General features: G+C 43.6%; 1 protein-coding gene and 1 pseudogene across 2 annotated transcripts in view; one reads left to right on the top strand and one right to left on the bottom strand.

Moving 5' to 3' along the window:
* The window catches only part of ALK (ALK receptor tyrosine kinase), a 756557-nt gene that overhangs the window by 80988 nt on the left and 651678 nt on the right, over positions 1–23891 (top strand). The window lies entirely within an intron of this gene.
* LOC116524108 lies at positions 3835–5543 on the bottom strand (annotated as a pseudogene). The gene has a single exon (XR_004257179.1). The product of XR_004257179.1 is annotated as a keratin, type II cytoskeletal 8 pseudogene (transcript).

Genomic DNA, 23891 nt, shown 5'->3' with positions numbered 1-23891 from the left:
GAGATAATGAGATCATCAAAGCAGAGACTATTGCTCATCGCTGTCTCTCCTCCTCACCCCTCTCACCACCCTCGTCCTCCTCTCCTTCCTCCTTTGCTTCATCTTCTCTCTCCTCTTCCTCTTCCTGTCCCCTCCTATTTTTCTTTTTCTTTCTCTCTCCTTCTACGCCTGCCCCTGCCTATGTTTCAGTCATTGAGCACAGTGCCTGGCACGGAGCACTATTCTATAAAGTTTATAAATGAATGAATGAATGCCATTCTTTGGCTTCAGAGGAAAATCTACCTTTTTTTTCTTCTTTTTTCAATTTAAAGCTCTTGGAACTAGATTGTCATGTTCACCTTTCTGTCTTTTTCATTATTCCCTGAAAGCACAAACTCAATTTAGGCTTTAGTGAAAAATGAAAAGCATTAGACCAACCTTTTAAAATTGCTTGGTCAGTACTTCCTGCTCGCCTGTGCTTCACGGCGCTGTCATCACTGGGTAATTATAACATTAAGTATGTACCTGATCAGCAAGTTGCTTTTAATTAAAATCCCCTGTTGATTTCCAGGCATCTCATCACTTTAGGGGCATTTGTTCAACTCCTTGGGCCTCAGGCAGTTTCAGCTCCAGTGGGAATAGGAGCCCAGGTCCAGAGGTCCTGCGTCAACACATCCCTACTCCCACCCATTCTCTGGCTTTCCCAGTAGTGTTTTTGCCAACTGTGTGGTGAGCAGCTCACTGTGGCCACCTCTAGAAGAAGGGGCTGCCTATTCCTAAATGAGAATACCAAGGTGTTGTGGAGGGAAGGGAGGAGCCCCTGGGACCACGGCTTGTCTTGGCAATCCCTAAACCACATCCAACCCACAGTGAGATTCCTCCCTGTGTTTTCGCTGGTGGAGGCCACCTGGATCTCCTCTCACGTTTCCCTGCAGGGGCGTCGGCAACTGTGGCAGGGCCATGTTTTACTTCATGAGTTCCCTTTTATGTGTGTTTACAAATTCCACAGCTCGGCCAGATTCTAGTTCTGGAGTCAGGCAGATCTGCTTATAGGTGCTGGGCCAAATAACCTGACTGTTCTGAGCTTTGTTTTTTCCACTGTAAAATGGGAATAATAATAATAGAACCTATCTCATAGAGTTTTTCTGAGGATCAAAAGATACATGTAAAAGGTTTCACATAGATCCTGGCACATGGCAGGCGCTCAGTAAGTGTGGCTAATATGGTAATAGTAGGGCTACCTAGCAGCTGCCCAGTAAAGAAGTCGCCAGACTTGACAATCTCTGGAGGGAGTTGGCATTCCTTTTTCGCTGTGTCAAAAATCTTTCAATGGCTGGGAGAGGAGGTAGGCTTTCGTACAGCACCAATAAGAGTCTCCACCACCAAGTAGACTCCTCTACTTTATAAAAGTTATAACAAGTACTCACTGAGAGCATTCATTCACTCAACAAATGTTTACATGCCTGCCGCATGCCAGCTTCTAGACAAGGGTCATCCTAGACAAGGTCTGGTTCTCCTGGAGCTCATATTCTTGAGAGGAAGACAGACAATAAGTGCATCAATAAATGGACAAGGCAATTTTACATAGTGAAGAGTGCTGTGAAGAAACGAAGACAGGGTGCTAGGACAGTAGGAATTTGGGGAGGGGCACTGTTGAGTTCCAGTGGCTAAGAAAGGAGCCAGTCAGCGTGAACTGGCTGTGGGGCAGGGTAGGGGGCAAGTGCCAAGGGCCAGATTCTAGAACCAGTGTGGTGTGTTCAAGAAACAGACAGGAGTTCAGCGTAACTGGCCTGGGAGAGGGTAATTCCAGGTAAGATCAGAGATTGGCAGGGCCAGATTATGAGGGCCTGCAAATCCTAGAACATTGCATTCCCAAGCCTAAAACCAGATTTCTTTGTTGTAACCATGGGCCAAATGGATAGGCCACACTATAGCACTATATGATATAGACCAGACCACTGGAGAAGGCTTCCTTCATGAGGCAGGATTTAGTGTGAACCTTGGATGGGAAATAAAGTTTGCGTTGTGCTGCAGAGACCCCTGGCACTAACTGGGGCATAGACACTTTTTAATAGTGCTATGGACAGTCACAGTTCCCAGAATCTGTCTTGGAGCCCCAATGCCAGGAGGTGCTCCTCAACCAAAGGTTTCTGGGAATCTTCCGAAACCTTGGGGAAATGGTAAACTAGATTTCATTCTCCAAGGTTAAAAAATGTGGCCAAGCATGGTGGCTCATGCCTGTAATCCCAGCACTTTGGGAGGCTGAGGCAGGTGGATCACCTGAGGTCAGGAGTTCGAAACCAGCCTGGCCAACATGGTAAAACCCTGTCTCTATTAAAAATGCAAAACTGTCTGGGTGTGGTGGCGCATGCCTGCAATCCCGACTACTCAGGAGGCTGAGGCAGGAAAATCCCTTGAACCCGGGAGGTGGAGGTTGCTGTGAGCTGAGATAGCGCCATTGCACTCCAGCGTGGGTGACAAGAGCAAAACTGTCTCAAAAAAAGAAAAATGCCATTAAAGGTTGAGGAAGCCTTGCAGTAAAGACACCTGTCTCACCTTTTGTAACCAAACATATCCCAAGCTCACTTGACCATGAAACCTTATTTATTTTCAGAGTACCTATTAACATCCTCAAGAATTAAAGTACCAGGGATTGGTACTTTAATTAAAGTACTCTTTGGGGATTGCCGTTGAAGAAGCAGCCAGGGTTTGCACTGGCCCGAAGGGTCAGCGGTGTCTGTGATTCAGCACTTGTGCCCATCATGGTTCATGCTGATGATCCCCTCCAGTGATTCAAATCATTAAGTGTCAACTGTGCCTATATTATCTCTGATCCACTTGCCCTATTTTCACTTTTCTAGCAGGACAAGGGAGTGCCTGAGACAGGAAGTAAGTAGACACACATCCATGACCCCCCAGACTGGGCTGAGGCTGAGCTGGTTATGAAAATGCTCTTGGGCCTTAGATGGAACCTCCTATGATGAGCTTCTCAAAGAGTTGAGGTTCACAGCCTGTGAGGAGCCTTTTTGTACTGGGGTGTGTGTGTGTGTGTGTATGCGCACGCGTGTGCACACGCAGTGGGGTTATCAGGGTGAAGGTGATTGCATTCTCAGCTCATCTCTGCTGCTAGCAATGTGAAACACATACTTTTAAACTTTCAGCTCTAATTTTCCTGCTGGTGACAGTGAACCTCAGTTTGTCAGTCACTTAGATAGATCTGGGTTGTTTTTAGGCTCGTAAATCTTCAAAATGAAAGTGACTGTAGTGAGAATTCATCCGGTCTCCAGTCTCCTCCCCTAAAAAGAGCCAGGACAATGGTACTAACCTTCAGAGGATCGCGAACTCCTTTGGGAATCTGGTAACAGCTATGGACCTAACCCCAGAGAAAAAGCACAGATGGAGATTCAAGTCACATTTCACCTAATATATCAGAGGTTTACAGTCCTTTTTGTTTCTTTGGTGCCCCTTATGTACGCTATGGGTAATAACTGCTCCTTGAATACCGATTTAAATCCCATTGTTCATTGTCTTGCTTTGCTCTTAGGGTAAGGTAAAATATTCTCTAAAATGGAGCACGGGGTCTTGCATGGTCTGCACCTGCCCCCCACTGGTCCCAGGGGACACTGCTCAGTCTTTCTGCCCCCATCTGCTGCCGGTCTAGCCACGTTCCAGCCCCTTTGAGAGTTCTTGCCCTCACCAGCCCCTGCTTTCCACAGGGCCTCTGCATACGTACGTTGTTTTCTCTCCCTAAAATGTATTTTTTCATTTGTTGCCCAGACAACTCTTTCTTTTTTTTTTTTTTTTTTTTTTTTTTTGAATTTTTATTTTGTTCTAAATAAAAAAAAAAAAAAAAAAAAAAAAGCCAATTGAATTGTTTTGCAGCTGGAGGCATGGGCAAGGGGGATCCCCAGGCAGTAAACTCCCCGCGGGTGGGCTGAGGGCTAGGGCTGAGCGTCGGATGGGTCTCCCGTTCCCTGTGCTCCCCTGTACAACAACCTCCCTCCCGGGCTCTGGGGCAGCCTCAGGGGGGACAGGCTGGGAGGGGCTGTTGCAGCTGTTCACTTGGGCAGGATGTCAGAGGACTCAGACACCAGCCTCCCATCGCGGGTCTCAATCTTCTTCACAACCACGGCCTTGGTGGAGCTGGTGCGGCTGAAGGTGGAGCCCGCGCCAGAGCCAAAGCTGGAGCCCAGGCCGTAGCTGAGGCCGGGGCTTGTGAGGCCCCCATAGGCAGAGCTCAGACCACCTGCACAGCCGCTGGTGGTCTTCGTGTGGATACTCATGTTCTGCATCCCAGACTCCAGCCGGCTCTCCTCGCCCTCCAGTAGCTTGCGGTAGGTGGCGATCTCGATGTCCAGGGCCAGTTTGACGTTCATCAGCTCCTGGTAGTCACGCAGCTGCCGTGCCATGTCCTGCTTGGCCTTCTGCAGGGCTTCCTCCAGCTGCTGCTGCTTGGCACGAGCATCCTTGAGTGCCTGCTCCCCGCGATGCTCAGCATCTATAATGGCGGCCTCCAGGGAAGCCCTCTGGCCTTTGAGGCCCTCAATCTCGGCCTGGAGCCGGCTGATGTTCCGGTTCATCTCGGAGATCTCAGTCTTCGTACGCCGCAGGTCATCCCCGTGCTTCCCAGCCAGCTTCTGCAGCTCCTCATACTTGATCTGGTATACGCTCTCGGCCTCAGCCCGGCTGTGGTTGGCGATCTCCTCGTACTGCGCCTTGACCTCAGCGATGATGCTGTCCATGTCCAAGGAGCGGCTGTTGTCCATGGACAGCACCACAGAGGTGTCGGAGATCTGGGACTGCAGCTCCCGGATCTCCTCTTCATACAGCTGCCTGAGGAAGTTGATCTCGTCAGTCAGTCCTTCCAGGCGAGACTCCAGCTCTACCTTGTTCATGTAAGCTTCATCCACATCCTTCTTGATGAGGACAAATTCATTCTCCATCTCTGTACGCTTATTGATCTCTTTCTCATACTTGTTCTTGAAGTCCTCCACCAGCCCCTGCATGTTGCCAAGCTCCGCCTCCAGCTTCAGCTTCTCCTGGCCCAGAGTCTCCAGCTGCCGCCTCAGGTTGTTGATGTAGTTCTCAAACATGTTGTCCATGTTGCTCCGAGCCGTTTTCTGCTGCTGCAGGAGGCTCCACTCGGTCTCCATCATCTTGTTCTGCTGCTCCAGGAACCGCACCTTGTCGATGAAGGAAGCAAACTTGTTGTTGAGGGTCTTGATCTGCTCCTTCTCCTGGGTACGCACGGCCTGGATGTTGGGGTCCATGTCCAGCTTAATGGGGTTCAGCAGGCTCTGGTTGATGGTGACGGTGGTGATGCCTCCCGGGCCTATGCCGCTGGCCCCCACATAGCCTGCACCCAGGCCACCGTGGAAGCCAGCGCTGCTCACGCGGGAGAAGCTCGAGGAGCTCGAGCGGGCACTGGGCCCACTCGTGAAGGAGCGGCTGCTGAAGGCCCCGGGGCCAGTGGTGGACACCCTGTAGGACTTCTGGGTCACCCTGATGGACATGGTGGCGGCAGGAGTGGAAGCAGGCGGGCTGAACCAGGGAGAGATTCCAGAAGGAGCAGAGAAACTGCTGCTTCCAGACAACTCTTTCTTATCCTTCAGATAGCAGTTCAGGGGTTACTTCCTCAAGGAAATTTCCTTTGCTTCCTTTACCAGGTCTTATACAACAGATCATCCATTCTGTGTCCTTTACCAAGTCCTATATGTCAGATTATCCATCCTGTATTCTCATAGCACTGTAGAGGTTTCTTTCGAAAGTGTATGTCACAGTTGAAATTTACCTCTATTTTTGAGATCAATTATTGAAGGCCTGGCTTTCCCCACTAGACAGCAAGTTTCATGAGGGTGGGTGCTAGATCTTTGGTGCCTAATAATGTGCTTAGCACACAGGAGGTGCTCAGTGATAACTTCGCGTAGGCTGAGAGGATAATCACTGATTATGAATGCTCCCTGCATATCAAAGCAACCCATTCCATGGTCCCAGAGATTCTGTTCTGCTAACTTCTGGTTTTGAAAAGTGGCAATTTATTGCCTGCATCCATTTTACTGACAAATTATAAGAAGTTCTGTCCCTTTACCAGTGACCACTTCAGTCTTTGCAAAGCTGTTGGCCAGGGCTCTCCAATAGAAATCCCCTTCAATGAATTCATCTTCAGGCAAAGCTTGGACATCCCTGGGCCCACCCTCAGGCTGCAGGAGTCTATGATAACCATATCCATCAGCAACCATCCATATGATCGCATTTACATTTCCATCCTTTCTTCCTTCTGTCATCATTCCTGCTTCTCTTCCTTCCTTCTTTCCTTCCCCTTCCCTCTTTTCTTCCAGCAGTTGCATAGGTACCCTCACAACCTAAGTGGACAGTGTGACACACATACCATACACACACCACACGCAAAACTCTTGGAGGAAATTTTGTGTGTGTATGTGTGCCCAGAACATGGGAGTGGGTGTGAAGCAGGGCAAAATTCCACGGCCAATAATTCCAATTTATAGTTGAAATAAACTCTGCATGCTGGTGGGGCAATAAGACCCCTTCGAGCTGATGAGTCTTTTCCCCTCATCCCCATTGCCAGTCCCCTCCTCTCCAAGAACACAACCTAATATTGGTAGACTCAAGTCTCAAGCCCCAATATCTTTCTTACCCAGTCATCCTCACCTGCTCACTCTGCCCTTGCCATTTGGTCCTGCTGCATTCTGGGGACTTCATACAGTGGGGAGAACCTCATCTCACAAGGGTGAGAAGCTATGGGCATTCCTTGTTCTCATTTCCTCTGTCCTTTCTGTTAGAGCATTTGCTCCAGCCTCCATTACCTCTCAGTATCCTGCCACACAAACATCCAAGGAAGGTGGAAAGTCTATAGTTTCCCACCTGCAGCTCATTTCCCCCCACCTGCGAGAGAGGAATGTTGGCGGAACCAGGTACCAGAAGGGATGTTTGTGCAGCCCCAGGAGCTCAGCACACACCACTGTTGTTGTTAGGTCCTCACGGTCCAATGCAGGCACATGGCAAACTGCTCTGATAGAAATGAGCCCTGCCTGCTCGGTCCTTTCTTACTCTCCTCCTTTTCCACGTGGTCCAGTCCCAGTGTGTGGTCCATGCTGTGGGTCCTGGAGGTCATCAGCTGCCACCTTATTGAGAAATGTCCAGAGTCTTCACCACCCTTTAACCACAACTAACCCAGGAGCTCGAATGTCTGTCCTTGGAGAGTAAAGTGGTAACTGTGTGGGGTAGTGGGTGAGAAAGTTCATTGTCAAGTGGGAAGAAGAACAGACAGGTGGGATGTAGCTGTGTGCTCTGGTAAAGCACTAGAATGATGGTCAGTACAGCCCGAGAACACTTCCAGATTCAGATTCTTCGTCCAGTTCTTGCTTTCTCTGAAGTGTGACAGTGGGGCTCTTCTGGAGTTCCTTCCAATAAATCCCTTGTTACTTGAAGTCACTGAAATAAACATCTGTTCACTGCAACCACAAGAATCTAGCTAGAGCTGCTCCTAAGTTCTTTAATATATATAATATATATGTTTTCTTTTTAGAATGGTCATAAATGTTTCTGCCATATTTAACCTACCACACTACAGACTTCTTAAGACAGGTTCTGATTCAAAGTCAGCTTTCTAGTTTCCGATGAAAATTTGTTTGAATAAAGGGAAGGGAGGAGGGGGAGGATGGAGAAAAAGAGGGAGGGAGAGAAGGAAAGAGGAAGAAGGAAGAAAGGAGAGGTGAAGAGGGGAATGGAGAGAGGAAAGGAGAAGGGAACGTTAGTTTTCAGGAGGGGGACCTGCATAACCTACATGATGACCTGTCATCACTCTGTGTGCCATGGCTGGGGTGAGAGAGGGGGATGAGGTTAGGTCAAAGGCATAAGGGCGAAGGAACAGTTATTGGCTGTTTTTCATGAAGAAGTGCCAGATAAGGCCTTGATTCAGAACAGAGAGTTTTTGTTTTTGGATAAGCTAGTTTTGATGGGTATTTTTGGAAGATGAAGAAATGGAAGTTTATTTCATTGTCGATTCTGTTCTTTTCAATTTGGCAAACAGATTTCTTCACTCGCCTTTGTGTTTCAGACAGCACTAAGGCTGCAGTTCATTGTAGCTCCCCAGGACTCGGGGAGCACAGCCCCCAGCAGAGGCTGCCTGCTATTACCCAGAGGGCCAATAGAGGGCTCCCAAGAACACTGAGCAAAATTTGGTGGAAGACACCAAGATGTTCAACCTTAATGGCAGTAATGGTTACTACCCTTCCCTAACATACAAACTGATAAGACTGTATTCAGATGGTAAAGGTACAAATGGAAGAGCACCTGCCATGAAGGCAATAGAAGCAGTTGCTGAATTAAGAAAGCTTGGATTAGATTAGATTTAAGTTTCTTTCTGAACACAAGCCAGTGTCTTGACCAGAAATAGCTCTTCTGGAATTAGCTATTGATAGAGCTTTATAAAACATTTGCATATTAGATATGTTAAAGCCTTGATTCTGTTCACTATGTTGTCTTGGAAAAATTGCTTAATATCTGTAGGCATCATTTTGTCTTTTTTTTTTAATGATGGGGGTAATATTAGGGTAGTGACAGTTTGGCTTTTTAGGACCTTTAAAGGTACAACCTTCTGTTACTATAACTGATAGAAGCCACATTCAGAAAAATCTGGTTGAACATGACTTATTCAAAGGGAAGGGAGTTAATCCCATCTCCTAACACAGGCCTATCAAAATGGTTCTTAGAGTAATACTTGGAGCAGTGACTGCAGTGTTTGATGGCCAGTGAGTTACCACAGCATACTGTGAGTGAAAAGATAACAGTAACTGTATCTAAAAGACTTAGATGGAAATCTCCATTTTATTTAATAGCAAATCACTTCACCGAGTCTCAATTTTTTTAATCTGTAAAATTGGGATAATCCAAACTGCCTTTTCTGCTCCAAAGTGTGAAGGTCAGATAAAATGATGCAGTGGAAGTGTTTTGCATACCACAATACGCCATGCTAATGTTCAGCTATTAATAGACGCAATAACTTGATGTTTCAAATTTTAGTGACATAGTATGTGTGAATATCTTCAATTCTTTCTTTCCTGAATTTAAGATCTCATATAGCTGTATTGCAGCCATAGTTTTTCTCTGTAGTCTTTCAACAGAAAACACATTTGAAATGAGAGATAGAAAGATTTTTAAGATACAGAGGGAAAGGAACTGGATTCATAAGTTTTAGAACAGAAAGGAATTCAAGAGACTAAGCAAAACCAGGTGATTTATAGACAATATTGAGAATATGTTTGAATTAGTAACTATGGATAGACTGTTTGAAATAGGAACTAAGCTTTGTCTTTATCCATTTATTCTTTCATTTCAGTTACTTGAAGTTCTAGGATTATGAATTTTGGAACTGTAGAAAGCACTAGAGTCTCACAATGAGATTGTCTACCTCTTTATCTCGCCAAGCATTTGTAGACATGTATCTATTTGCCAGATACCACGTTAAATGCAGGAGGCAATGCAAAGATGTACAGGACATTACCCCTGCCCTCAAGGCACACTGAATATTCTGCCTGTCACATAGTAATTTAAAAGAAAGAGGTAGATTTCTGGCTTTGTTTTTGTTTGTTTTAGGATACATGAGACGTATATATCAAGGAGGCAGTATGACCTAGCAATTAAGAATAAAAATCTTTAGGTTTAGAAAGCTTTGGAGTCTAATCTCAGATTTGCTAAGTAGACTAGCTTTGTCTCGAAAAAATTATTTGGCTTCTCTAAACCTTAGTTTCCTCCTCTATAAATTGTGTTAATGCTGCCTATCTTGGAGCATCACTGTAAGGATAAAAGGAGCCGATGTGTAAAAAGTGCTCAGCACAGTGTGTAGTAAACTCACAATTATTATTATATCACTATCATTATTACAGGGCAACACAACACCAAGTCATAATATATCTCACAGAAGAGACACAAAAAGCCACATAAATCTAGAGAAGGGAGCACTCAGCAAAGGCTATGTGGGGAATAACCCTGGACAATTTCAGGATAAGAGAATTTTCTATTGGCAGAGATAAAGAAAAGGTCATTCCAGGGAACGCAGAAGAAGGGACACAAACACAGGAGGGAAGCAAGAGAGAATGTGGCGAGGGCTGGGAATGGTGAGACAACCATCTTGCCATGAACAAAAAGCTTGTGTTGTGATCTACCTAATGTATTCATCCTGACTCTGAAATTTCCATAAAGATACCTTGCCATGTCTCCCGGTGTAGGAAATTGCCTCAATTATCCTAATGCTTTGCTGATCTGAATTGGAAGGCAGTTATGTGAAATCTTGAAGATGATGAGATTTGTTTCCTGGAATTCTCAGCTACTCATCCTTCTACCAGTTTTCTCTCTCACTGGGTCCCCTCCTCTGTCAGTCATCCAGGATCTCTGTGCATTTAGAAAAAACTCAATCATTTTTCTTATCCTATAAATAATATTTGTTTATTGAAGAGAAATAGAACCTGCAAGAAAATCTATCTCCTGTCATCCCCATGGAATTCGACCCGGCCATCTCCTCAAAAACTCATTCTTAGAAAAGAAGCAGATAAACTAATTTGCACTAAGGTGGAAACGTTTTTCAATGGGACCTAATTTAAGAGCCTTTTGCAGACTACCAGGCCTAGAACTTCAGAATATATAAATAATTATCAGTGTAATTTTAGACATCAGAAAGCATATAGGGAAGTCATTTTGGGAGGTAGAAGTGATGCCAGTATGTACTTAAAACATAAAAGTATATTATATATAAGGTGTTGGGTCGTGCTTTTTAAATAACTTTTAGACATTTTTATTTAAAAATAATTTATATACCATAGAAAACACATATCATTTGTGTCCAGTGGGATGTTTTAATAACTGCATGCACCTGTATAATCCTCTTCCCTATTGAGCTATACAATATTTCTGTCATCACAGAAGGATCCCTCACACCCCTTCCCAGTAATCTCCTCTACAAAGGCAATCACTGTTATTCATTTCACTCATAGGTTCCCTTTTTCTGTTCTAAAACTTCATATTTGTGAAATGGCACAGTATGTGCTTTTGTGTGTCCAGCTTCTTTCACTTATAACATCTGAAAGATTCGTACACGTTGTTGACTTCGTCAGTGGTTTCTTTTTATTTATAGTATTCTATGGTATGGTTATTCCATTAGTTGTGCATTCTCCTGTTGATGGACATCTGGATTATTTCCAATTTGTAGCTATTATGAATAGAGTTGCTATAAACATTTTATATAAATCTTTTATTTTTCTATCATTAGTTTTAACAATTTGATTATGATGTGCCCTGGTAGAGCTGTCTTTGTATGTATCATGCGTGGGTTTCACTAAGCTTCTTAGATCTGTAGGTTTGTAATTTCTGTCAAATTTTGGGGGAAATAATCGACACCATTTTCAAAAATATTTTTTTCTGATCTAACTTTTTGACTCTCTTTTACTTAGGCTAATTTCATGTACGTTACACTGCTTAATATTTTCCCACAGATCACTGTGGCCCTGTTCCTTTTTTTTTCCCTTTTTAAAATTTTTCTTTTTTTTTAGTTTTGATAGTTCCTATGACAGCTCTTCAAGGTCACTGATCTTTTCTTCTGCAAGGCCCTCTGTTGTTAAGCCCATCCAGTGAACTTTTCATTTTAGATATTATATTTCTCTGTTCTAGAATTGCAGATGGATTCTTTTTAAAATTTTTTGCTTACCATTTCTCTCCATTGTAATTCCTTCTTTATTTCTTCATTAAATTCATATTTTACCTTAAATATATGAACATATTTACAATACCTATTTTAAAGTCATTTAAATGAATGCTAATCAATTCTTCTCTATCATTTCTGATTTGTTTCTATTGATTGGCTTTTCTTCTGGAAATAAGTCACATTTTCTTGCTTCTTTGCCTATCTGATACTTTTTGATTGCATGCTAGACATTAGTGATGTTACATTATTGACTGCCTGGGTTTTATTGTCTTCCTTAATAAATAGTTGAATTTTGTTCTGACAGACACTTTATTTGTGAATTAATTTAGTCCTTTTGAGGCTTGTTTGTAAGTTTTTAAAGAGATGATCTGAAGTAGTCTTTAACCTAGAGCTAGTTTAGGCTTACTCCTAAGGATGGACTTTCTGGAGCTTCTGTGAATTTATTGAGGATTCTCCACAGTCTTGTGCCATCTCCAGTAGATTGGAGAACAATTTCTTACAGTTATTGGAGCAATTATCTTCTGGTAATTTTTCTTTCTCTAGTAGGTATTATTTCCCTGGCTCTGTGGAGTCTTGTACTGCACATATGCAGCACAGTATTCAGCCAAGGACTCAAGGGAATGCCTATGCACATTAGTAGATATCTTTGTTTGCACAGGTCCTTTCCTTCTGGTGCCATATCCTACAAATTCCAGGCATATCAGTAGCTTTGAACCCCGATATCTCTCCCCTGGTCTCAGCAAGATCATGTTTTGGCTTTCTCTTGTGATGCCACACTCCAACAAGTGCCTTCAGATAGAAAACTGGGTCACTTCCGTGGCTCACCTTATCTGTTTCCCTGCAGAAAATTACCTGTATAATTCATGATAGGCTAAGTTATACTGTGAAACATACAACTCTCAAAATCTCAGTGGTTTAGAACAATAGAGGACTACTTCTTGTTTATAATACCTCTCTATCAAAAGTTCAGGAGTATGTCTCTGTTCATGGTGAGATCAGGGATCATAGTCTTTTACTACCTGCTGTCCAGTGTTTGAAAACAGTTATTTAATATGAATTTTTTTTTTTTTAGTTTCAAAAATGTTTGTACTAGGACACATATTTCTGTGCCAGTTATTTTATTCTGACCAAAGTGAAAGACCACGTAAAGTAGTGCTGTCAGTTCATTTTGTGTATGGAAGAACTGTAGCATTGACCATGGATTACCTAGGAGCTCCGTATTACAAACCCATGGTGAAACTGTAATAACAGCAACATTTTTCAGCTCCTGGTTTCTCCAACCAACCATGTAATCTCTAGTAGAATGTAAATAGATTTAGAGCTAAATTGATATTCATGAAAACCAAAGCGTATTTCACAAGGAGGTGACAGATTAGGGCTCTAAGCTCTAATTTACTGCAGTAGTCATTAGTGAAGTTCTTCCCTATTCTGGGCCTAAGGTGGTATTATACTTTCTTGTAATTGGCAGGGCAGACTCTTTTTTAGTTGGACAGGGCCACAAAATTAGTTCTGGCCAGGGATTTGTGAGCGGAAGTGGTGTATGTCAATTCTGAGTGAACACTTACTGCTGACATGAGCATTCCAGTCTCTCTTTATTTTTTCATGGTGACTAGCAGTTTTAAAAATGGTGACTTGGTCAGCCTGGGTCTCTGAGTGACAAAGGTGAGCATAGAGCCCCTCTCTACTTTCAATGGCCAGGTAGTGTGAACAAGAAGTAGTTCTCTGTTATGTAAAACCACTGCAGTTTTTGAGTGTTGTATATTTTCACAATGTAATTTAGCTTATCCTGAGTGATACAGATAACTTTGGTAAAATTTGTTATTTTGACTGTCTTAGGTTGGTTCCCTGGAAGCAGAACCCTGAAATGAGAATTAGTATACAAGGGACTTATTAAAAGAAGTGCTCCCTGGGGATACTGCTAAGGGAGTGCAGGAAGCAGGATGGAGAAGGGAAGAAGCTAAGTTGAGGAATGATCTCAGGCAAAACCTCCTCATTTGTTATGTTGCAGCATGATATGCAGGGGAGCTATGGAATGAAAGTTTTGCCTCGGTGTAGTCTCAACTCAAGGCAAGTGAGTTGGACTGTATTAGTCCATTTTCACACTGCCGATAAAGACATATCCAAGACTGGGTAATTTATAAAGAAAAAGAGGTTTAATGGACTCACAGTTCCACATGGCTGGGGAGGCCTCACAATCATGGCAGAAGGTGAAAGGCACGTCTCACATGGAGGCAGACAAGAGAGAATGTGAGCCAAACAAAGAGGGTTTCCCCTTATAAAATCATCATATCTTGAGACTTACTACCATGAGAACAATATGGGGGATACTGCCTGCACGACTCAATTATCTCCCATTGGGTCCCTCCAACAACACGTGGGAATTATGCTAGCTACAATTCAAGATGAGATTTTGATGGGGACACAGGCAAACCATATCATAGACTTTCTTATATATATACACAGTCTGGATTGGGGAGGGGAGAGTGGTGCATGGGGAATCTGTAGAAGGAGATACATGATCATCTAGATGAAGCACCAGCATGGTATACTATTGTGATCACAGGGGAGAAAGGAAACGCTCTGTATCTTCATTTTTCAGTTCTGTAAAATGGGAAGACACATCATTTCTTGTCTCTTGGAAGAATGGCATGGAAGAAATGCATGTCAGTGTTATTTGAGGGTAGAAATGCTGGTGGTTGTAGTACTCCCAGATGGAAATTCATTTCCCCTCTTATGTCATTATGTCTTAACTGTCAATTTATCTCTATAGTATGGCCACTGAATTTTACCCCAAAACTTTTACATTCTCAGCCTCTAAATCAGCTTAGAGCAAAAAAAGAACATCAAAATTTGCCTTCAATTCTTGTATTATTTGCTAGCTGGCCAGCAGGGTACTCAGACCTTTTGCTGCACAAAAAGACATGGGTCAAAATGGCTTGTTTCTTTGTCACCACTTGATTTACCCACTCACCAGCTCAGCCTGAGTGACTGCTGCCTTTTTATTTGGCTTAGATTGCAAGGCTCTGGTGAGCTTGTCTAATGCGGCAATTTTCTTTACCACGAGCTCTGAATGAGTTACACTGCCTTTGTGCTCTTTTGAAAGGTAAAGTGAATGGAATTTTGCCTGCCATGATTTGAAGTGAAGGTGGTATTTCTAGTGCTGAAGGCAGATCAGGAAACTCTGGTCTTCATGTGTTTTTGTGTGACTAATGTGGAAAGATTTCTCAGGTCGCTGCGGTAAAGTGGTTTGGGACCAACTGCCAATTAGAGAGTACAGAATCGTACCCCTCATTTTCTTTTCCTCCTATTTTTGTGGTCTCCCCTCTATAGTCACACTGCTTTTGTTTGTTGCCGTTTCTGGACAAAGTATTTCCTGTTGCAATCTCAGTTTTCCATCTTGAATTTTGTTGTTGTTGTTGTTGTTGTTGTTGTTGTTTTGAGACAGAGTTTTGCTCTTGTTACCCAGGCTGGAGTGCAATGGCACGATCTCGGCTCACCGCAACCTCCGCCTCCTGGGTTCAAGCATTCTCCTGCCTCAGCCTACCGAGTAGCTGGGACTGCAGGTGCGCACCACCATGCCCAGTTAATTTTTGTATTTTTAGTAGAGACAGGGTTTCACCATGTTGACCAGGATGGTCTCGATCTCTTGACCTCGTGATCCACCCACCTTGGCCTTCATCTTGAATTTTAAGCTACTGAAATGTCTATTATATTGGCATTATAGCTGATGCCTAAGCAAACTTTACTAAGAACTTGGAAAAATCTTTGCTGTTTGCTCCTACCCTACTTACTTTCCTTGTCCTAATTGTTTAGAATTGGTACTTCCCCTAGAATTTTCTGCCTCCAGCTCTGTCAACCCATATACCAAAATAACCCGTCAAATCAGTTGAGAAAATTGATGAGACTGGCTACTTGGCATTGTGTCAAGCCCACGAAACCTGGCTAACTCAGCTGAATTTTTTACTTTTTTCTAATTGGGTGAGTATCATGCAGACACTAAACATATTGTATGATTAGAGCTCCCAGGCAGAAAGAAGCATTCTTCTCACATTTTCCCCAAACATCACTGGCTGAGAAGTCAGTGGTTTTGGCCTTACCAGATGTGTGGCCTTGCTGGTCATATTAATTTAACTAACATTTTGGCATCTCATACTCCTGACTTATGACTTAGGATGAGTTGAATCATATTTTATATACCTTTGCAGTTTACAGAGAGCTTTTGTATTACCCCATTTTGTCTGCCCAACCATGTGTCCTATTGCTTTTGCAGGATTAAACTGTGCTTCCTGGCTTGAGATAATGAAGGCTGGGTTGGGCTGAGGAGTGCAGTTGATACTGCTAATGTCAAAGTCTGTAAGAGATCTCAAGTAATCATGTAACTAAGCTTCCGAGGACAATGGCATCAAAGGGGTCTAGAACTGGAGGTTGTGAGATGTGTTTGTAATTTTTCAAGGAAGGAGTGCATGCTTGAGATGCTTTCAAGGAGATACAGGGTAGACCTAGGCTCCAGTCCTGAATCTACTGCCTATGAACTGTGTCACCTTGGGTAAATTTTACATCTGTGAGCCTCAGTTTCCTCATTTGTAAAATGAGAGCTAAAATGCCTGGAACATGCAATATTGTGAGGATGAAATGAAACAATGCCTGTGAAGAATGTGCCCAGTGCCTAGTACCTGCTAAGTGCTTCATAAAAGGCAACGATGATTCTGGGCACTGAAGGATTCTTGCTACTGGATTTCTCTCATCTTTTTTAGAAAGCTCAGGATATGGAAAATAAATGACTGATTTCTGCAACCCAGCTAGTGAAAATTCACACTTTAGAGCATGAGAGATGATCATGTCCAAAGATAGACCTGAAAACAGGCAGATTTCCTTTTTTGTGCAGTGTCTTACAGGTTCAGGGCCAAGCCCGCAGGCTGCTGCATTATTGATGTGGACTTGCTCCTCGCACAGGTGCCGTGAGGGGTGGTGAAGGAAAATAGAGACACGAGATGCAGAGCAGAGCTGCCTTTTCATCGTTCTTTCAGCCTGATACCTGGAGAGATTCCAACAGAGGAGAGGAGAAGAGGGGCCTGATGCTCAGTTTCCTCCCAGGACTCTATGTGACGAGTCCAGAGGTCTCGTCCCCTGACAGCCCTCTCTGTATTCTGTAGTGTGACTCCACTTCCCAACCTCAGGTGCTCTCTGGGCTGTGCACCTGCCCACACTCACCTCTCTTGGCTGTCTTTCTTTCCATGCCCCTGCCTCTGTTGAAAGTCCTCTTCCTCCCTCTCTTTACCCCGTCAGTCCCTGCATATACTTTAGAGCCCAGCTCAACTTCTGCTTTCTCAGGAAGCAAGCTGCTTGTACTTCCTGACTGCATCCATTCCTTTACATGCTCTCACGGTGAAGTGAAAATTGAACATTTATTTCTATTCTCACTTGATTCATGCCCACTAGATTTTGAGACCCATGAAGATGGGCACTGCCTCACTCAGAGCCTGGCACATAGTAGGTGCTCCCTAAGTTTTTGTAGGCTGGATGGATAAATGAGTGGATGGATAAATGTGAGTATTCAGAAGTAGGCACAATGGTCTGTGGTTTGCCCAGTATGCTGAAGAAACAAGGGCTTTAGCTTCCCTACTGACTACAAGTAGCTGTGTTCAGAAACTTTAGATCTCTGGGCAGAACACCCACATGCATAGTGAGAAGAGGCATGACAGAAATGAAGGGCATTTGTGTAGCCCTGTGTGCACATGCACTCACTCTCATGTGCACTGTACATATCTCTCTTCCCCCAAAGGTAATGAATTTTGAACTTTTGGTTGTTGTGCCTTGGTTTGCCCCTTTGAAAGACCTACCCTTTCCTTTTCACTTCACCTCAGCTGCCTAGTTGTGACACATCAGGCTCTGGCTCTGCTTCTGTGTTCATGAGACCTCCTAGCAATGACCTGTGTGATGGGACCCCACACCCAACTTTTGGAAATTGCAACCTGCTTGCCCCATATATCTGCTTTCTGGGTTCTCCACCTCCTGCTTTCTTTTCATTAGTCCAAAGTTATGTAGAATTGGCGTCTGGACATCTTGAATTTCACCCCAGTTTCTCCATGATGTTGAGATACCTTGTATTACTGTTTCTTGTTTGTCAGTTTCCACTGAGATGACTGTACATACAGGGAACCTCAACTCCCAGTGTCATGGTGAAGACTCACCCCTTACTCAAGATTCCTTTCCTGTTGCTAGAGTTTCTTCATAAAATGTATTCAGTATACTGACATCTTTGAATGATAAGACCATATCCAGTTGGAGAGCATTGTGAAATCCCTATTTTTCTAACATTTTCAGAATTAAGCATGCAGTGAAAATGGTTAGCCTATTCCGGAGATATTGGCCATTAACCCAGACAGATGCTCACAAATAATGTCTTGTACTCGATCTATAAGAATGAGAGCTATTAAATATGAATGACCTCATTTGTCCTCCTGGCATGTGTGTTCCATAGAGAGTGAAACATATGTATATCGTCATTTAGCATCTGGAGAAACTATAGCCTAGACAGGTTAAGTGATTTCTGTCAACTCCCAAGGCTAACTATTAGGTGTTGAACCTTGAGAAGGTGTTGCATTGGCAAGACTTGTGCTGTAAACATTGTAAATTAGAGTGATGACAAAATAAGAAGCCAAAATATATACACTGATTTGGGTCAACAGAGTTGGAGCTAGGTCAGGATGAGACACAGGACACACAGTAAAAACAGGAGAGGAGCTGATCAGGAACTAAGAGTTTAGCCTGTAGCGGAGTCATTGTACTTAAGGGCATAGAGAGAAGCTCTTAAAGCGTGCTTCTCAAACTTTAGTATATATCCAGAACTCCTAGGAATCTAATGAAAACCCAGATTCTGATTCAGGGAGGTCAGAGATAAGTCCTAGCACTCTGCATTATTTCTTCTTCTTTCTTCTTTCTTCTTCTCCTTCTCCTTCTCCTGCTCCTGCTCCTTCTCCTTCCTCCTCCTCCTCCTCCTCCTCCTTCTTCCTTCTTCCTTCTTCTTTCTTCTTTCTTCCTCCTTCCTCCTTCTAATTCGAGTCAGGGTCTCGCTCTGTTGCCCAGGCTAGAGTGCAGTGGCACAATCATGCCTCAATGCAGCCTTGTACTCCGGGGCTCAAGTGATCCTTCCACCTCAGCCTCCCAAGTAGCTGGGACTATAGGCACATGCATGGCTAAGCTTTTTTTAAAAAAACTTTTTTAGAGACAGGGTCTTGCTGTGTTTTTCAGGCTGGTCTTCAGCTTCTGACCTCAAGCAGTTCTCTTCCCTCAGCCTCCCAAGTCACTGGGATTACAGGTATGAGCTACTATGCCCAATGGACTCTGCATTTCTAACAGGTTTTCATGTAATGCTGGTGCAATTGGCACTGAATCACTGTGAATAGCAAGGGTTTTAGGAGCCCTGGATGGGATTAAAGACTTTGCATCAATAGGGCTTCTCTTACCTGAAGTATCTTTTGAAAGCCCCAGATCTACTTCCTCAGTAGGGTCTTCCTGCATTCTAGCGCTGGAAAGATGTTGGTGGTCAGTGGGGAATACTGGGCTATGCCCAGGTCCTGGAAATTGACCAATGATTTTTCTTCTAGATTACATTAGCAACAACCCTACTTTTTGAAGATCAGGAATAATTATTCCCCTGCAATGATTAATTCAATTGGAAGGGAAAATAACTCTTTGCCTTTGGTATCCTTGTGAAGGACAAAGGGTGTATTTGTTCACAGAGTTGAAATAAATAATTGAAAACAAGTTTTCCTGAAAGTATTTACAGCCAAGAGCTTCACTAAAACATCCACTACACAAACACTCTGTCTTCAGCAAGCCAGAGCCAAGTCAACGTTAAACTTCTCGGCAGCCAGTGGCTCCATGCCACTTAAGTTTGCCAGGGGAGTGATGAACGATGCCCAGATTGGAGAGCAAAACCTTGCGGAGAGACAGCAAATTATGGCATCAACTTAATAGAAATCTCAAATGTTCACCCAGAGGCTGACAGCTTCTGTGCTCCCATCAGCCCATAGGGTTTGCTGTGTAGCTACTCAAAAGAGAAATCAAAGTCCAGTATAGAGACCGCTTCACAGATTAGGGCCATATAGGCTGAGAAATAGATACATACATCCATAGCTTGGGGCACTGTACTTCAGAGAATCAGAGACAGTCTTGCATTGGTGACCTGCGATTTTTCTAACAGCAGAACTCCATAGTTTTAGGATAGGTTCACTGTTCACTAAGAATTAATTTGATGAATAATTTACCTCCCTTCTTAGGTGAAAATGTTCTTAGTAGTGAACCCACCTCATTCCTACAAATGCAGACCTATAGTCTGATTCTAAATAATTTGGTCCTTTAAACATCTCATATGATAAGCCTAAAGTATACATAAACTTGGTTGGTAATAGTCTTAGGCATCCTGCAGTAGGACGGAGTGTAAGGGAAGTCTCATTCTTTGCTCTTACAAACAACCTCCCAGAGACTGCATCCCATCCAAATCCCCAGCCTTGAGAGAGATACTATAATCTACAAACTCGGGTCTAGCAGGCACAAAGAATAGAGCTGCATTGGTTTAACCATCTTCATCCTTCATTCTAAGTCTCGTTGCAAAGCCAGTAGTAGTCTTGGGCTATGGAATCAGTTTCTGAGTAGGAGTAGAATCACCTCACATAGGGTTTGAGCCTACCAGTTAATATCATGACCCTGCCTTTGGCCAACAAAGCTCACTAAACAGATTGGACTAAGTAGGAGAAATAACCAGAAAGCAGCATCTCTAATATGTAAAATCTGCGAAGAGCTCATAATTTGGTAGCAGCTCAGAAGTAAAGACCTGTGCATGTAGTGGACATCACATCATGACAGTGAGCCGCAGGAAACAAATGTTGCTGGAAATGTCTGATGTCTTTGAAGGTCAATGAGGTTTTGCATTAGACAGTGGGCCAAAAATTAGGGATCTTGAGCAAATTCCTTAGTCTCGCTGGACCTTGATTTCTCCTCTATAAAATAATCTTAAAGGCCTTTATTTCCAGCTCTGATATTCTAATTTTTCTGGGCTTGGAAAGCCATGCTCCCAGAGCTGCCTCTGATCTGTGTGCTGTTCTGAGACCATTACTTGATGTCTTTAAGCCTCTCTTTTCCCTCTAGCAATAGTTACTCCGTCAAATGTCTTATGATCATTGGTTGAAAGATGCCGGATTGAGACCGATTTCTCTGTGAGTCTCTAACACTTGGATTTAGGTTCATATATTTGGAAATCAATCTTTTGTAAGGGTACAGCAGCTGAAGGCAAACCTTTCTGAAATGCTGCACCATTAACATGCCCCTTAAATGGGTTTAAAGTTTGGCATCTGACTAATACTGACATGGCATATGCCTGGAGAATTATAGCCATGAGCTTAGATAAAAAGTCTGAGTGCCCGTCCAAATTTGTTCCTTACGGCAAATAAACCACATGATGCTCTCTTTTTAGTACTCAACCAATGCCTGGGGGCCCCAAGGAGTGGTGGAAGATAGCTGGAGAAAGGGAGATCTGATTTATTGCTCTGATTAATCATGGAGGGCAGGCAGACTTTGCTCTGTTGTTGGACTTTCTCCTGGGAAGTGTAAGAACATTATTCTCCTCATTCCTTGCACACTAAGAACATTTGCTGCTGCTTCAAGCACAGAAAGGGTTGCATAAACATTTTAATATTGCATGAGGCTTGTATAAGACTGACTGAGTATGTGAATGCTAAACCCTGACACATAAGACAGACAGAGAGGGAGAGAGAGAGGGAGAGAGACTGGTAAAGACCTAAGATTGTCTTTTTTTTTTTCTTTTCATTTTTCCAACTGGTGATGCTGTCTGTAGTAACTCAGAATATTTTGATGATTTCCATTGGAGAATTTTGTCATGGTGATATATCAAAGCCCATGATAGATCAAGCCCAAGTGCCAAAAACTACAGACATATTTCCTGTTTTTGCTTGATTTTTCACAAACAAACAAAAAAAAGTCATAAAATCACAGGCGCTCTTTCTTTTTCTGTAATAATTGGGGGTTTTGCGGTTGGATTTCTACTACCCCAGATGGAGAGGCTGGCTTCAAAGAGATTTCAGAAATCAGGTCTATGTGTCCTTCCTATAGAACAGCAGGCTATGGCAGAGCTACTGGGGTGGGGAGGGACACCACAGGGAAGGACGGTTGCAGATGGACACCTGGTCACCTGAAAGAGCCCCAGGAGAGCAGTTGTTTAGGAAAAACTTACCTCGTTTGGTTTAGCATTCAGTGAGTCACAAGACCAGGTCATGGGTTACCTGGCATCGTCAGTCATGCTACCACAGCCTTTAGAACATCTTTCCGTCGTCACTCTGTTCTGACCTACCACTCTGTTCTGTTCTACCACGTAAACATCCAATTGCCCTTTTTGTTGTTTTGATTGTTTCTCCATCTCCATCCCAGTACAAGTTCAGATGACCTCTGCCTGGACCGCTGCACAGGTCTCTTAGTTTCTTTTACCTTCATCTGTCCAATCCTTGGTACACAATGGTTTTTCTTAAAGCACAAAATGATCTTTTCAAGACAAAAACTTAATTCTATTACAACCATGCCTAAAATCACTCAATGATTTCCCTAGGATTCCTTTAGAAAACTTCATCCTTAATTTGGAGTATGAAGCCCTGAAATCTCCCTCCGCTCTACCCTCCAACTTCACCTGCCTGCATTCCCTGCCTTGCATGCATGGCCTAACCCTGTTGTCTTTCTTTCCATTCCTTGAACATATCAAGGTCTCTCATTCCTCAGGCTCTTTACACACACTGTGATATTTATTTACTTCTCTGCCTCTCCTCCTTGATTGTAAATTCATTAAGACATGGACCAAACCATAGTCATCTTGCTTGTTGTTATGGCCCAGAGCCTAACAGGGAATCTGATCACATAACAGGCACTTAATACATATATGGTGAATGAATGGATGGACAGATGAAGAGATGAAGCAGATGTATTAGTCCATTTTCATGCTGCTGATAAAGACATACCTGAGACTGGGCAATTTACAAAAGAAAGAAGTTTAATGGACTTAAAGTTCCATGCGGCTGGGGAGGCCTCAAAATCATGGTGGAAGGCAAGGAGGAGAAAGTCACATCTTACATGGATGGCAGCAAAGAAAGAGAACTTGTGCAGGGGAACTCCTCTTTATAAAACCATCAGATCTCATGAGCCTTATTCACTATCATAAGGACAGCACGGGAAAGACTTGCTCCCATGATTTAATTCCTTCCACCAGGTCCCTCCTATAAGACATGGAAATTCAAGATGAGATTTGGGTGGGGACACAGCCAAACCATATAATTCCATCACCAGCCCCTCCCAAATCTCAAGTCTTCACATTTCAAAACCAATCATGCCTTCCCAACCATACCCCAAAATCTTAATTTATTTCAGCATTAACTCAGAAGTCCACAGTTCAACATCTCATCTGAGACAAGGCAAGTCCCTTCCGCCTATGAGCCTGTAAAATCAAAAGCAAGTAGTTACTTCCTAGATACAAGGGGGGTACAGGCATTGGGTAAATACAGCCATTCCAAATGGGAGAAATGGCCAAAACAAAGGGGCTACAGGCCCCATGCAAGTTCAAAAATCCAGCCAGGCAGTCAAATCTTAAAGCTCCAAAATAATTTCCTTTGACTCTGTATGTCACATCCAGGTCACACTGATGCAAGAAGTATGCTCCCAAAGCCTTGGGCAGCTCTTCCCCTGTGGCTTTGCAGGGTCCCCTTCCAGCTGCCTTCATGGCATTGAGTACCTGTGGCTTTTCCAGACACATGGTGCAAGCTGTCAGTGGATCTACCATTCTGGGGTCTGGAGGATGGTGGCCCTCTTCTCACAGCTCCACTAGGCGGTTCCCTAGTAGGGATTCTGTGTGGGGGCTCTAACCTCACATTTCCCTTCTGTACTGCCCTGGCAGAGGTTCCCATGAGGGCCCTGCCCCTGCGGCAAACTTGTGCCCTGCATCCAGGCATTTCCATACATCTTCTGAAATCTAGGCGGAGGTTTCCAAAACCTCAATTCTTGACTTCTGTGCACTTGCAGGAGCAAAACTACATGGAAGCTGCCAAGGTTTGGGGCTTCCACTCTCTGAAGTCATGGCCCGAGCTGAACCTTGGCCCCTGTTAGTCATGGCTAGAGTGACTGAGATGCAGGGCACCAA

The sequence above is a fragment of the Sapajus apella genome, unplaced genomic scaffold (assembly GCF_009761245.1).
Source record: "Sapajus apella isolate SASKATOON/1434 unplaced genomic scaffold, GSC_monkey_1.0 scaffold44, whole genome shotgun sequence".
Lineage (NCBI taxonomy): Eukaryota > Metazoa > Chordata > Mammalia > Primates > Cebidae > Sapajus > Sapajus apella.
Note: the sequence above shows the minus strand (reverse complement) of the source record. Positions and strands in the feature narration are given on the sequence as shown.